The 15912-nt window shown below is 36.9% G+C and overlaps 1 protein-coding gene across 6 annotated transcripts in view; it reads left to right on the top strand.

Moving 5' to 3' along the window:
• Positions 1 to 2202: 2202 nt before the first annotated feature.
• CDH11 (cadherin 11) overlaps positions 2203 to 15912 on the top strand; it is a 193081-nt gene continuing 179371 nt past the window's right edge. For 3 of the 6 annotated variants that reach the window (XM_052796678.1, XM_052796680.1, XM_052796681.1), the window contains exon 1: positions 2203 to 2332. The gene's annotated coding sequence lies outside the window, so the exon portion shown is untranslated. Of the gene's footprint in view, positions 2333 to 3919; positions 4014 to 15912 lie in introns of those variants that run through there. The other 3 variants (XM_052796683.1, XM_052796682.1, XM_052796679.1) reach the window with 3 other exon arrangements.

Below are 15912 nucleotides of genomic sequence, written 5' to 3'. Positions count from 1 at the left end.
GTATGCAAAGCTGTATAATTACTGAAATGCAGGCAAATAGGTTAATTAGAAAAGAAATTAAAAATGCCACATTCAGCTTAGTTCACGGTAGGTTACAGCTAGTAATTTGTGTAGGTAAAAGGCCACAGAGCCAGCTCCTAAAAGCAGATGAGACAATATTGCTGTGTCTACGCGAGGAAGGTTGAAGTGATGAGGTCTGGAAAGGTATTCCCCCTCTCTCTCTCTTTTGGAGAAAAGCTGTTGTGGAAGGGCTGAAAAGCTAAGCTAAATCCTGTAGTTATTGGCAGTGTGGTACAGTGTGACCCATATATTAGATCTATTTGAAAAACAATGTGGTACTTGAACTTAGTATACTTGGGAACTTTAATTTCTGTATCTATTGTGAAGTTTACTACTGATGGCATTCAGTTATCTAAACTAGGGACCTTAATGCAGGATTAAGGGTTTAAATGCCCAATTTTATATCATTTTAAGCATGCTTGTTCATGGCTGAATATAAGACAATCATCTGGAAAACATTTTGGGATTTTGTAGAAAAATGGATGTTGTGACAAATTCTAGTCACGTTTGCATTTAAAAGCGTAGTGCTCTTTGCTAGGATTTTCTGGAAGTAGATCCCTCCTCACTTTTTTTTACATAGAAAGCACCTTTCAATTGTAACATTATTTACACAAAGATGAATAAAGGAACTTCATGTAAACAAATAAATATGAACCATAATTGATAGGAATATAATAGCCATCTCTTTGACTATTCTTTGTGTACACATAATAAAGCCCAAAATAGAATTCCATAAGATGAGTGAAGTTTTGAACCACAGGGCTTAAATGCTAAAAGGAAAGCTGAAAATATTATTGTTAGTTTCTGAGCCAACCTTAATTTTGGTTTCTGCTTTTATTGTTCTTGGTTTGCAGGTTACAATTAGTTGATGCCATTTTGAGGTGTAAATGAATCTAGTTTTTCCACTGGGCTTATTTAAATTTCCTTGAGTTGAAAATATCTCTAAGTTAAAAGTCTACTGGCTTCAAGTTGGGAATAGTTTGGCTGTACTATGAATAAAGGTTACAACAGGGGATGCTGGGAGGATCCAGCACTTAAAGGGAGTATTCTTAATGCTACTTCCACTTCACCAGTACTCTTCACATCAAAGATTCATTATGTTATCTTTTACAGAGTTGGGTACCATGGGAGCCTCCAGTAATACAGACCTGACAGCAGTCCTGATTAAAGAGCTATTTTGGCCTTGTCTACTCCAGCAGGTTTTTACTTGTTATTAGCAATGACTGGAGATGCATCGGTGTTAACAATTGCTACAGTCTATGCCAGCCAGAGGGATTTCACTGCTGTGTCATCAAACTCCTCTTTGAGTGGGGCTTTTAACATGGTGCAGGAAAGTCGTGACTCTGGTTTGTACTGTCGTTCTCATTGTTGCTAACAGCAGTAGAACTGCACTCATAGATAATAAGTAGTACGAGAATCTGCAAAAAACTTACCGGGCTGTGCAGTGCTGGCTTTTTTTTTTTTTTTTTTTTCTTTTTCCCTGTTGAGAATGAAGGCTCAGCACAAAGGACTAGATTTTCAATTGGTTTAGATCACTGTAGTTCTACTGAAGTCAACCAAGCTAAGCTGATTTACGCTAGCGGAGAGTCTGTCCAGAGGCGCTCTCAACTGATGGCATTTTAAAGCAGTGACATTTAAAATGAATCAGTGCCACTGTGATGGCATTGCTCTCTATCAAGTCAGTAGTACAACAGCTTCTCCTAGAAAGCCAGATTCTGATAAACCTCTTCCCATTGAATTTTATATTATCTGGTGAATAGTTTTTCTTCTAATACGAAGTCAGTTTCTCATCAAGTACTTAGACCAGTAGCCATAGATAATAATTAAATAAAAAAAGTTTGACCTTTTATGAGAACCACTGTAAACTTTTGCAACAAAATATTGATTTTACAGTATTTGAAGAAAAAGAGTTTCAGAATCCTCCCTTAGTGAGAGAAGGCCAGAAGCTCAGACACAAATATTTGTAGTCAAAACCTGTGTACTTCAAGTGTTTTGAATTACTGTAGTTTGAAGAAATACTTCTAAATATGGTTTTGAAACAAAAGATCAGCTGAGTGCAACTTAATGTGGTATTTAAAACATTCCAGAATGTTGAGGTTGTGGATTATAAAATATGAGCAGTTACTGAATAGCCTGGCAGTGAGGAGAACAAAGAAAACTAACCTTGGGCCTGCCATTGTTGGCAGAAGCACTCGTGTCTCTTGTTCCCGAGTATGCTGTTTTTATAAAAGCTCTGGGAAGAGATGCTGAAGGAGAAGATGGAGCATATCAGGTTAGTCCTGAAATCTTTTACACAGCTGCAAGTGAAATCCACTGATACCACAAACATACTGGCTTATTCTATGTCTGGAGCGTTACTAATAAAAAACAATTTTTATATTCATAGAAATGTAGTTCTCTGCAGCTCAAGACTGAAAATTTACAAAGATATCAGCTGGATATGCTGAGTCTCTGAGTAATTTCCTATAAAATAAAGTTTCAGAGCTGTGGCTGAATATCAGTATTGTTTTGCCCCCCTGCTCTGCCCCCCCCCTTTTTTTTAATTCATGCTAACAAGTCTGCCCAGTACATGTCAGTAGTTTTTCCTGCCTTTTAACTTACAAGTTATCTTTATCTGTGTTGGCTTTGCATGGGTGCTTCTGTGTATGTAATCAAATAATTATCTCTTATATCTTTAGTAGATAAGGCAAGGAAAAATTAAATTATAATGAAACAGTAGCAATTCTTCTAAAGATCAAAGTATAATGATAACTACAAATTTTAACATGCAAAGTTATGCAGTGTTGCGTAAACAGTATGGATTTCATGTAGCTTTCCTGTGGTCCAATTGAGTATTTTGTATATGTCTTCATTTTGATTTATTTCCAGTGTAAAATGACCAAAACTTTGACTAAAGCAAGTGGACAAATACTATAAATCTAAGGGCTAATCCAGAGCAGGACTTAGGCATATACGTTAGTATTTTGATTCATCAAGATGACAGTTAACACATGATCTAAAAGATTTCAATCCATTGATATTTTTATTGCCTAAAATTTAGTAATGCAGCACTGTGGTGACTGATACTAGGAAAGAGAAGGCTTATGCAGTAATCATTGTGGGAGAAAATGGGTGCTCAGTAGAAAAAACAAATATATTGGGATACAATCAGTTCCCTCGGCACATGACTGAAAAAAATCACTGCTGTATCAATTCGAAATTCAGAGTTTGGAACCAATACTGTTTATCACAGGGTAATGATCCAGTTTAGGTACTATGGCTGTGTGGGTGTGTAGTGTTCCTCTATGCAAGATCTCCAATATTAAAACAAATATATCTCCAATATATTGAAGTTTCAAGAATTTTTGTCATCTTTACATATTTTTAAACTTCAGTTATGATAAGCATAGCATTTGGCCTCAGTTTCTTTCTTCCAGAGAAACCCATTCAAATTCAGGTTGCGTACCAGAGATACGGTGGCTTTGTCATACCAGTCCGAAGTTTCTACAAACATTATTAAAACTGATAAAGTCTTTGGCTTGCCTTTTAAGGGAAACTGAGCCTAACTCAAGTGTGATTAATCATCAGCCCAGCACTGACATCATGTATGACCAAGTATCATGTGATATCTCTAAGGCTCATGCCAATGTTCCTCCTATGTCTAACAGATAACTTAATGGTTCTGGAAAGATACATATCTGAAAGATGTAAGGAGATTCCTGCTGATCTTTCTGGTGTATGGGAGAAAAGGACCCCACGCCCCCTTTTTTTGGACTGCAGTATAGTTTTAGGTGTTGTAAAACGTATGCTTACAGGAATGTGAACTTCCAGGACTTTGTCTTCCTTTGTAGATTTGTCATGATTGCTATATGAAAGAAGAAAAGGAGGTCTGAGGCATGACATGTCTCCAGCCCTTTAGAGGGTCCTTTCCAGAGTTTGTTTAAAACAGACTCACTTGAAATTCTGCAGGAAAGGTATTGTTCTCTGCGTTGCCTAGTGATGCTTTTCTGATGAATATGTGAAATTCAAAATAAAGCATGTTTTTGATATCAGAAAATAAGAATCTTGATCGAGACCCTTTTTTTTCCTGATACATGTATTGCATACAGTAACAGCTATGACATTGTTACATGCAATGTGTTTGCATTTAATCTGCGATATAAACCTATGAGTAAAGGAGCTGGACAGTTTACCAGATCATTACAAAATTTGTTGCTGACTTATGTGTAGCATCATATAGATACTGAGTACATACCAGGGATTTTCTTGCAGAATTTTAGCCCAAGTGTGTAAGACATCTTCCTCACTGTTCAAGAACTACTGGGCATACACTAATTCGCTTCTTTAACCTTTGTTTTGTAACTCTTGAAGATGGTAGTGTTTGTACAGTAGACTGGAATAGTATTCAATAAAATATTCTCTCAGAAGCACATACTCTGAGGCAGTTATTGTACAAACTGATTTTATCTTAATGCCAGGGCACTTCATCTGGGCCCTTTCTCTTTCTGTGTGAAGGTATTCTCTTTTGTAAAACTAAAGATGAAATTAAGATCCTGATAACCTTTTGGAGGAATGATAACAAGGTCTCCTTTCTGAAAGACAGTGTCACAGAAAAATCTTTAAGGAAGCACTTCTTATTTGATTGAATGAGTAGATTTACAGCTGTCACTGTCTGAGTCCCGTCTGTTGTGAAGTTTTGCCCTTTCTAAAAAAAAAACCCAAAAACCAAACCCCCAAACTATTATGCATTATAAATTAACATAATCAGCTAGAATGTATATTTTGTAAGTCTGTGTATCTTTGTACTGTACTAAATAAGAGAGTGTGCATAGAGGCAAAAAAATGCAGTGGACTTAGCTGGGTAAAATGGACTTCTTTGCCTCTTCAGTGGTGTTAAAGCTCATAAATGCAACCATGGCAAGGTGTGCTTACATCGGTATTGTAGCTCAGACTGGAAGTGTGATTTTGAAGGAATCTTGAGATTCATTATTAAGATACTTTGGTTCACATAGTGGAGTGGTCTGAGTTGGATACTTAGCACCAACTGATTTATTTGCTTGAGACATCTGCTCCTTTTGAGTCGTACTACATCCTACTGTAGTCATAGATTTCAGGAGGCTTTTGAGTTGACTTCAACTCCTCATACCTTAAAACTGTAGGAAATTGTAAGAGTTGTCTTGCAATCCAGTTTCCTATAGCTGTAAACTCATCCAAAGAAAAATAGTTAGTAGTGTTGAGAGGAGCACAGGTCAGTTCAGAGACAAGCTTTAACTTTTTTTCTTTCTTATTCAGAGCTTGGAAAATCTTTGACATTGCTGTCTATTGCTTGAAGCATCATGTTCTTTGATCTTTATGTTGTCTCATCTTTATCCTCTCTGTTACAATTTCTCTTGCTTTTATAGCTTCTGTATTTTTCCTTATGTTAAGTTTTGTAGCATTATAAAATGTCTTCAAGAATTACTTTATTGTTTCAAGCCCTCAAGACATTTGTCTTTATTCCACAATCTGTTATTACCTTTAGTATTATCCTACCTTCTTTGCTGTCTCTTCTGCAATTGTTGTTCTCTGTATTTCTACAGTGTGGCTCCTTTCTTGCCTGCACTGAAAAATTAATTTTCAGTCCTTCCCTGTTTATTTTTTCTTATTCATTACTTTTTTGCCTCCTTAGTCCTAGTGTTCTCAGACTAAAACGTGGAAAACCAGAGTCAGCTTCCCTGCAAAGAAATCAGATTGTTCTTCCTACCTCAGATGGACTACTACTGGTACCTGAAACAGCTTTTTTTAGAATTTTCTTAATTTTTTCTCCACTGCCCTGCAGAATGCAATATGATCATCTACTAAATGAGATCAAAGTTTTGCCTCTTTTCAAAAGGTTGGACTAGCTGTGAGTGGTTAACATACAAAGCAATGCAACATTGAATTAATGAGCACAAATTGAAACCAACAACAGTGCTTTTGTCATAGAAATGCTGAGTATGGCTTGTGCATGTTTTTCACACAGCATCGTACCATGAGTTGTCAAATAATTCAGATTTTAGCCAAGGTATGTTGTGTGTCAAGGTATATTTGGTGATAAAGGAAATAAAGGCAGTCTCTACCTGCATCAGAGGGGTGATAGAAGTGGTGCTGTGTGTCTGTATTTGTATGGAGAGGAGGAGGTTCAGTTTCACAAGACAATTGCAAACTGGCTCTGAAGGAATATTGCTCCACTCGGCTAATAAAGGAATGCAGTACTGTTTGTGCTGGTGCAAACAGTAATCAGTTTTACTTGTTTGTGGATAGCAGATTTGTTTCAAGACCTGTCAGTAATACTCAAAATATTGGTTAACATATGGGTATGGTGAACTAGAGCCTGGATTTATTATAGAGATGAATTAATAGACTCCTAGATTTTAAGAGTTCAATATATTATTTTTTCCTGCCTATCCCCTTTCAAATGTGTATGACATCAGTATGCTGTGAATGCACTGAGTGGATTTAAATCTTTATTTAGCTGGATCTTCTGGTTTGTTCAGGGAATTCTACAATGAAATATGTCGAATTTTTTCCATTAGTGTTGTGCAGATTGAAACACAGATGCTAGCTGTATGCTGTGATCTAAATCTCTATCAGATGGTCTAATCTGGCTCTATACTTCACATAGACTTTCAAAAAACCCTTTAGCACATACATTCTGATAGGGCAGCTTTAAGATTTGTTAAATAGTTTACAAAGCTCACGTGCCCAGTTCTCACTTTTTTCGGGTTAAAACAGTAACAGCGCTGGTAATCAATGGGGGGGGAAGCCACAGTTGTGTGCTGGCGAGGGAGCAAAGAAGTTTGAGGTGGTCGTAGCCAATGTGGTGGAAAAATCATAGCTATATCCTTAACTTGGTCATAGAACTAGCTCAGCAAATAGCACTGCAGTTTTTCTGCACCACTGATACTGCAACTGTTTCTTGACAAATCCCTTTATACTCTGTATTGAAAACAGATTCATAAATATGGCTCTTTTATGGGAAATTCAATACATTTCTTATAAGTCACACTAAGCCATTAAAATGTATTTGGGAGGTGTATACCAAGAATATTTTTACTGTGGTATAAATCTACTATACCTTTTGATGAAAATTCTGGTATTTTCTTCAGAAAGGAAAATAAAAATAAACATTAGCAGAGCAAACAAACTGCGGAATAGCGTTAGGTTTATCATTTATGCTATTGCTGTTTCTGCAGATCTAACTGATAATTTTGGATGAGTATTTTGTTAAGTCTGATAGTCTGAATATACTGTTCATTTATATTTAGGAACTGATTTGATATGTTTTAAAAATAGGCAAGGTTAATATTCTGAAATAATAAAAAATATGTGGAGTTCAAAGCATTCTGAACTGCAATTCAGAGAGGATGCCTCTCTGAAAATTAGAGAGGATCAATGTGTACATGTACTTTGTTATGTTAATGGATGCTTATTGCAGTACCACAAATTATTGGATGTCTAGCAGACTCTTGGGATTGCTCTCAGTATTTTCGATACTCTTCATCAATCTGTTCAGTTATTCCTCTCTGTTTCTGAGGGCAGCTTTCAATAGTGCAAATTGATATCCTATTTAAAAGGCATCATGTGTTTAAAAAGATAAAAACAAACCCAAAAGCTCCTGACCCAGACTTAAGATTAGTTTTCCCTTTCTTTGCATTCCATCCTTGTCATTATTCTAACCTGCATCTGGTAACGCTGCTACAGATTTTTCAGCTTGGGGTATTGCTTATTCTCATTCAGATGATGTATCTTTGGGTTGTACAGTGCTTTTATCTTTAAGTCACGCATGCTATAGACTCATGTTTACACTAAAAAGCTGAGATTAATTCATCCGGCACAGTAATCATGGTATTTAAAGGCACTGTGCACCTTGATGATAAGCTATGATAAACTGTAATTTTAATTAAATGTTAACCAGAATTTTGTTCTGTGACATTGTTTAAATGCTTTTCATATCTGTTGGCATGTTAGTTTAGACAAAGAAGGGAAGAGTGAGAAGAACAACCTAAGATGTTCAATGATATGTGGCAGTGGTCTTACCAACTTTGAGTTTGGGCCAAAGATTGGGATGGCACATATTGCTGTCTTGACAGATTGCATTATTAGGTCACCTTGCAGAAAAGTAATTTGACTTGCTAATTAGTTGTGAGATGTTTCAATTATCCTGGTGTATTTAGAAGCCTCGAGTCTGCCTGTTAACATGTCTCCACATTAGCTATTGCAACTTGAATTACACTAAAGCAAGACAGACTTTTTGATGGTTTAAGACATTGTTGTAAAGGATTTATTTGTTTTGTAATTGGTCCCTTACTAATGAACAGCAGAACAAGGAGGAGCACAATGGTGCAATCAGTGAGCCCACTAGTACTCCAGCACTTACAGTAATGATTTCCACAGAGCTACTCTTTTAAGACAGAACAACATCAAGGTTACAAGGCAAGGCTCCAGGATGTTGCTTAAGCCTGTAGAGGCATGGAGCAGTTGTTTTAGGGCTTCCCTTGATCAAGGGTTACTGTGAAAAGCAAGTCAATAGACTGTAGTGACAACAGACCTTTAACTAGTGTTCTACAAGAATATGTTATTTTTCATAAAAGCACCATTGCAGGAAGGTAAACTTCCAGTACAATGCAATGCAATACAAGTAACTGGATAAAGAAGTCTGTGACTGATCTGTTTGTAGCTATAAATTAATTGATTTCACATGACCATAGAGCTAACTACTTCAGTCCTCTCACACAGCCCATGTTGCTGGGAGAAAGCCGTACTGATACTCTATCATGAGTAGCCTTTCAACAGCTAAAGGATTATTTAAGCCAGATATGTACTGAGCACATATGCTTCATCCTGCTAAAAACTGTTTAGCTGCAGCACTCTAAGATCACTCAGGTCTACATCATATTTATTCCAAATGCTCAGCAGTTATGTTCATTAAGTGGACAGGCTGCTTTCCAAAATGTCTGTATGCATGTCTATATATAGTCTGTATATTATACATAGACTCAAAATAATACATGCCAGTGTGCTCCTCTTTGCTGAATAGGAAGGAATGTTGAAAAGCAAGATCAATATTAAGAAACGAAGCAGTAAGCATAAAATCAGGCTAGGCTTAGCGCTAAGTTAGGGCTTTGGAGAAGTTAAATGGGAATGGGATAAAGCAGTAGCAGAAACAGTGTGGGCTTTCAAAAAAGTCAGCAGTGTAGTATAGTAACCTGTGCCTTTACCTCTCAAGAAAATGAGATTAAAGACCCCTCTCAGAACTCTGTCTGTATGATAACACTGTACAACAGTGTAGCTTCGGGCAAGAGGGCCCAAGCCCTTGTGAATTCATAATAATGTAGCAGAATTGTCTGAAGACGCTTATTTACATCTGTGTGTCCTTCATGTGTTCTTAAAGGGTACAGTATGTTAGGGCAATAATGCTGAACTGGGTGAGAAGGCACCCAGTGTCTCATATAAGACAGTAGTTCAGCCCCCCTGAAATAACGTACTATTTTAGTAGTGCTGAAATGATTTGTGCTACTTTTTCTTCTCTCCTTCTTAAGTTTGGATGATAGATTATCTTTTTTTGGTTTAATTCTTCAGCTTTATTACCTATTTTGTGGAGTATCATTCTGTTCTGACAAATTGTCTTCAGTAAAAAGAAACTCCTGCTTGTCATAAAGAGTCACTTCCTGGGAAAGATGTGGGAAAAAGCTAAAGTTGAGTAGAATGTTTATTTCTAAAAAGTGAAGCTTGAAGAGATGCTTTCAATTACTCAGTTAGGATATGGGAAAGGTGCTTTTGAACACGAATTGATATGACAAGAGGATTCCTAGAACAGTTTTGGGAAAGATATTTAACAGAATGTCTGGATAGTCACTGAACTTTAAAAAGATGCTATATGCATAATCTTTTAAAAGTAATATTTGAGAGAGGAAGAAATACAAAAGAGCAAATCTAGCATATGGTTGGATGGTTAGCACTTCCTTACTGCAAGGCGTTTTTTACTGTAATGTTCCTTACTGCAAGACTCCAAAATCTTAGAGTAGTGAGGATTTTCTTAGAGCCTTTGAGGTCTATACTCAGCCTTTTTCATACTAAAGAAGTGGAAAGACAGCAAACTTTCTTATTTTCGTATAGCAACTTAGAACTAATCAGTCGTTGGCAGGAATTCATGCTGAATTTATTGTGCCATTGGCTGTGCCATTCTTCCTTTCTTTGCCCTACCTGGACCTGATCCAAACTATACTGAGGTCAAGGAGATACTTTTTCCCAGAACACTACTTTTCATCTGAGTTTACCAGAACCTCAGTCTCATCCTCTCAGTAGTAGAGGGCCCACACTTGTTGCTCTGCCTGTGTGGAAACCCTCCCATGTAGCTGCTGAGCACGGGAAACATGAGTTTTCTATGATGTTAAATCAGACAGGGATGAATTTTTCCTGCTCTTGATGTTACTTTAGTTCACCTGTGATGCAGAGTGGGATGAAGGTATGTCATTTCTCAGTTCAATAGTGTGACCATATTTCTTTATCTGACTGAATTAATGCAATTCAGAATCTCTCTTAGGGGTTGGTTTGGTCCCCCCCCTGCCCTGCCTCCAGTTTACATTAACATAGTTGAGGATGTAGTTTGTCCTATAGCCTCGCAGTTTTTCTTTGCTTCCAAAAAATGCTAAGTAGAGATCATTAGGTAGCTTGGGTCTTCCATGGTTGAGAACAATTATGAAAGAAAAAAATGACAGTTTCGTGTAGCCGCTTCATTAAAGATAAGGAACCTTTTTGGGTAAGAAATCTGAGCAGTAGACACACAGAACATGTATGACCTTAGCAGCAGCAAGCATTAAAGTCATGTCTCATTAAAACAGTATTTGTTAAATCATCTAACCTACCTGTTAACATTTTCTAAGAGTAAGGAATGGAACATAATCCCTCTGTTCTCCTTATTGAAAATATTTCCAAAAAGGATGCTCTGATCTTGCTGTCTTTTAAATTAATTTGTATCCAACTCAGAGTATGCTCCAAAACATGACCATGTTCTTGCCATTAAATTTTAGGTTAAACTAAGCATGCTTCATTTTAGTTTAGTAGTTACAATTGTGGCTGCTTATCGCTTTTGCAAGTCTCACAGATGTAGTCATATTGTACTGCAAAAACTATTAACAGTTCCTTTTTTTTTTTTTCCCTCTGAGATACGCACAGGCAATCTCACACATCTCTCTGACTTGCTTTTCTGGCATTCATCAGTCAGTTTAAGAATAAAATTAAACCACTTCACTATTCTGAAAGAATTTTTTATTTGAGAAACAAATGACTCTGAAGATTAACCCAATTTTCAAAAAAGTAAAATGCCCAAGTGCATCTAATCTGTTAAAGTCTTTTAAGTAGGAAGGATATTTTTCTGTTAAGACAATATCTTTTTCCATTTTTAGATGTAATTGGTATTTTTAAAGCATTCCTGTATTTTTGATGACCTAAACTTAAGCATTCAGTTTTATTCTTGGATAGCTTGGATAAATACTTCATCTGAATACTTTGACCACATCTATTTATACACTGATCCCACTGGATCACTTCGTGTGCAAATTCTTTTGCTATACTATTAGCAATTTCAGTATGGTTTTGATGTATACGAGCTGTGAAGAAGTGTGTGTCCAGCACATCACAGTTAAAACAAGGAAATACGTATGATTAAGAATCTTAGAATTGATCTTGGAAAGGCATGAGTATGTATTGCTGTTGTTACGCTTAAACAGTCACTCAGGGAGTTACCACTGTAAGTATAGGAGTAATGTCTTTGAAAATTATTTGCCTTAAATCAGATATCTCCTAGTTCCAGCTCTTCTGCAGTTTTTGGAAAAAAAAAAACAAAAACAAAAAAACCAACAAAAAACCCCAAACAAAACCTACTGCAAAACTCAGGGAAATGCAGAGATCAAATAGTTCTCCAGGCCTTTCAAAGACTGAGGGCAAAGAAAAACACTAAAAACATGGTTTATTCCATGAGAATACACCTCTCGTTTCACTATTAAAACATACCCATTTCCTACAGCAAAAAGTGCTGTCACATGCAAAAAAAAACAACCAACGAAAAAAAAAATCAAAACCAAAAAATAACACCACAAAATTATATATAGTCTTTCAGAAGGAAGGGAAGACTGCAGACCACATTTTTGAGATGTCTTTGCAACCAAAACAGCCCTGCTTTGGGGATAAAAAACAGAAAGATACATTGCACTGCATGAAATAAATACTGTCCCGTATTCATAAATGTCCTATAACTAGCCTGATATCGTTTGTACTAATCACATTATCATGTTTGGAAGAGATGAATGTCTGAATGCAACGAAATAAACCAGTAATAAATTAATTTTGAATTGGGGTTTTTTTGTTGTTCTTGTTCCTAACTGAAAGCAGTTTTGCTGTCACTGTGAGCAGAAGTGATGGTTTTACTGGGAAGAAAAGAACAGCTTCCAAGTATGCACTCCTCTTTTCCCTCTTTCTGCAGTTCTTAGCTTAGTTTGGGCTGCAGCACAACAGAAGAGGGTGTGGGAATGAGATGAATGCATGGGATTGCTGCTCACATGGATTCCTCTCTTAAGTAGATCATCTTCCTACAGACTTATACGAGGGATCTATTTTGGATTTTGTGTTGGAAAATGTTCCTTTCCTTTTCATTCTCTAACTGTTATTATTTGGTAGAATGCAGGGTGTGAAGGAATCTTGTCCATTCTTTTATATTTAACACCTGCAAGTGTGGTTTAAATTTTTTTTTTTTTTTGTATTTCCAAGATTAATTGCTGTGTCTTTGCTGTGGCCAGTTAAGAGACAGTTAGGAGACCTTCACCACAAGAGGTATTCTTTCTTACTCATGGTATCTAATAGATAGGAAGTATTCAGGTAAATGATTAAACTTTAAAAGATAATTATCATTAATCATTATGAAAAGCAGCCTTATTAGGAATTCATAAACTCAGAATAAATCTGTTCTGGTGACAAACGAAATTTTTCAATCTAATCAGCTCTCCGAGTGATAGTGAGTTGAATTTTTTTTCCGAAGAATTAATATTTTTTTTCACCCCAAATGTTGTATCTGTTTTGTAACTAATTTACCAATAAGTTTGCTTACCAAAGGACTAATCACCCAGCATTATTTTATCGATGTTACGTTTTATTACAATGAAGATAAGAATAAATCAAGTCCATTTAGTCTGTTTTTAGTATGTTTCAAAAATGAATACATAAATAAAAATTTCCTTGCAAGAAAGGAATAATAAAACATCCTTGCAACACGTACTGGTATTGCGTTTTCATTGGAAATGATCTCCAAAACAAGTGAGCTGCTGGTAACTAGTATCCCACTTGCATTGTACATTCTCCGTGTGCTTCCCAAAGCTCTGTGAGATCTGTAGCAGCGCTCTGATGCTTTGCATGCAGGCTGTAATGAACATACCCATGCTGCCAGCCCTTGGCCATTTTATGCAGTACCCCTTATCTTCAAGGGAGATGGATTATATTTGATAGCGGGTGTGCATGTGTGAGAGAGAACACGAAGCAGACATTAGAGCTGAGCAAAATCCCAGATTGCGAGCCTGTTTTAAAACATGTATATAATATAGCGCTCTCATCAAGACACAAGATACTAATTTTAAAGAAGCTGCTAAGATAACAAGCAATATTGGAGGCTGTCGATTGCAAAACAGTGCTGAGTTGTCGGTGGGATGTGGTATGGACGGACAGTGGCTCTGCTGCTGCCTGTTCAAGGACTGTGTTAGGCAATTGTTCAGCTACTCTGAAGGCTCTTTTCAGCAGGTCTCGGTGCTCTCTTGCTCTCTCTCTCTGTCAATTTAGGCACCTGTAGGGTGTATGCTGTCATATGTTTTAATTGACTTTTCTGTTGGCAGGCTGCTAGAGGTGCTAGGAGGAGATTCTGACTTCTATTGTCTTCCATATGCTGATGCTAGGCCTTGGACTAAGAAAAAAGATCTAATGCTGCTTTTTTTTTTTTTCCCATGTATTTTAAGTTACTTCTCTGAAACACATGAGATTAAAACATTGATGTGCTGTAGCTACTGTTAGTGTCAGAGACCGGATATCATCAGGAACTAAAAGAAAACAGAAACATTTTTGTTGTTTCAACAAGGGAGCTATTTTATTACTGATAATCCAGAAATGATCCAGATTGCATATTTCTAGTTATAATCAAAACCTCCATGAACTGAACTTTGCATGTGCCTTGAAGAGGTTTTTTTTTTATACTTAGAGGGCTGTAAATATCTGTGGTACAAACATGCTGAATGATTAGCTGGACTTAAAATAACCAAAGATCAGCATATGAGAATTATAAATACCAAAGGGTTAAGAATAAAGAAAAGCATTTGCAGGAACTACTGCAATGTCTGAACAAGCAGTGGAGAGAGCATCTAAAAGGACTTCCTCTTTAAACACAAAGCTGAATGATGGTTGCAGTTACTGCTAAATCCAGTGCCCTTTTTACAAGTCTAAAAGCACACCCTGCATTTAATTTAACCCCCCCCACAAAACAGCAAACCTTTGACCATACATATGTTATGCGTATGATAGACAACCTTTTTTTTCTTTTACTCTTGGTCCTGTAAATCACTCGCCTAAGTATGTTTGAGCCTTCATGCTGTTGGTATCTTAGTGTATATTGTTCAGATCTATAGTCCCGCAGTAGAGTTATTTGGACTGTAAAACTTCTCTAAGACATTTTGTGTTTTCTAATTATCATACATTTTGTAGTGTGAATTTCACAATCTTATTATCTGCTAGCTAAATCTATCCAGACATTCAAAATTTAGTGTTGTTTTCTCCCTTTTGCCCATTCATAATTTTACCAGAATTTTTTCTTTCCTGAAGTGTGTATATATGAAATGTGTATCTGCTACTTCCTTGTATCCTTCAGGTTACTGCACTACTCTGACATTTTTTTCAAGTACCTGTGAAATTACATCATATTCAAATCCAGGGTTGTATTTTTAAAATACAAACCCATAACTCAAACCCCCTTTGAATCCTCACCCAACTTTCAGTGCATAATTACTAGTGTAAAGTCTGCATCCAGCTGTGTGTCTAATTTGCACACACAATTATTTCAACTGCCCAACAAGAAGCGGGTAACTGCACAAGCAGGTGAACGTAATTAGTCGTTTGCATTCATAATTACCTCATTTGCACATGCAGTCATAGCAGCTCTGCATTCTAATTAGTTTTAAAATGTCTGGTGCGATGCTATTCCCTCACTTTGTGTATTCAGACAACACTTTTGAGTATTATAGTGATAAAACAGTTTTGGAGAGCTGGTTGGTGTTTAGTGGTTAGGGGAAACTGCTGTGCTGGGTCAGGACAATCCAGAATCCCATGACGCCAGGGGAGGAAGGAGGACCTCTGCAGAGGAAGATGTTTTCTCCTTGTTGAGCCTCCAAGGTATTTCCAGCCTGTTGTGGGAAGGCTGCACTGCTTATGCTGGTGCGATGGAGATGTGTTTGTGCTGAGCAGCAGCTCAGAGGCAACGCGCTAACAGTGGCATGATAATCTGTGTACTGGTTCTTAGCACACCTAGAACGTACTCCCTTCCCTAGGTAAGCCAAGGTGCATTCAGAGGATGGGCTGCTTTTTAGCCTGCCGTGGAGGTGGGCAGTCGGCTTAGCAAGGGTTCGTATTTGCGAAATATTGAATGTAGAATTGCAGTTCCTGCTCCTTTTCATGTGCTGTCAGGGTCTGAAATTTTATCGGTTTCTGTTAGAGTGAAATAATCCAAAATCTAGGTCAAGTTAATTCTCTGTAAGTCTCTGGAGTATTGTTTTTCTACAGGTTGAAATTATATTCAGGCTTTTCTGTATTAGTAAAATAGCATGA

Source organism: Harpia harpyja, chromosome 9, assembly GCF_026419915.1.
Source record: "Harpia harpyja isolate bHarHar1 chromosome 9, bHarHar1 primary haplotype, whole genome shotgun sequence".
NCBI classification, from domain to species: Eukaryota; Metazoa; Chordata; class Aves; order Accipitriformes; family Accipitridae; genus Harpia; species Harpia harpyja.
Note: the sequence above shows the minus strand (reverse complement) of the source record. Positions and strands in the feature narration are given on the sequence as shown.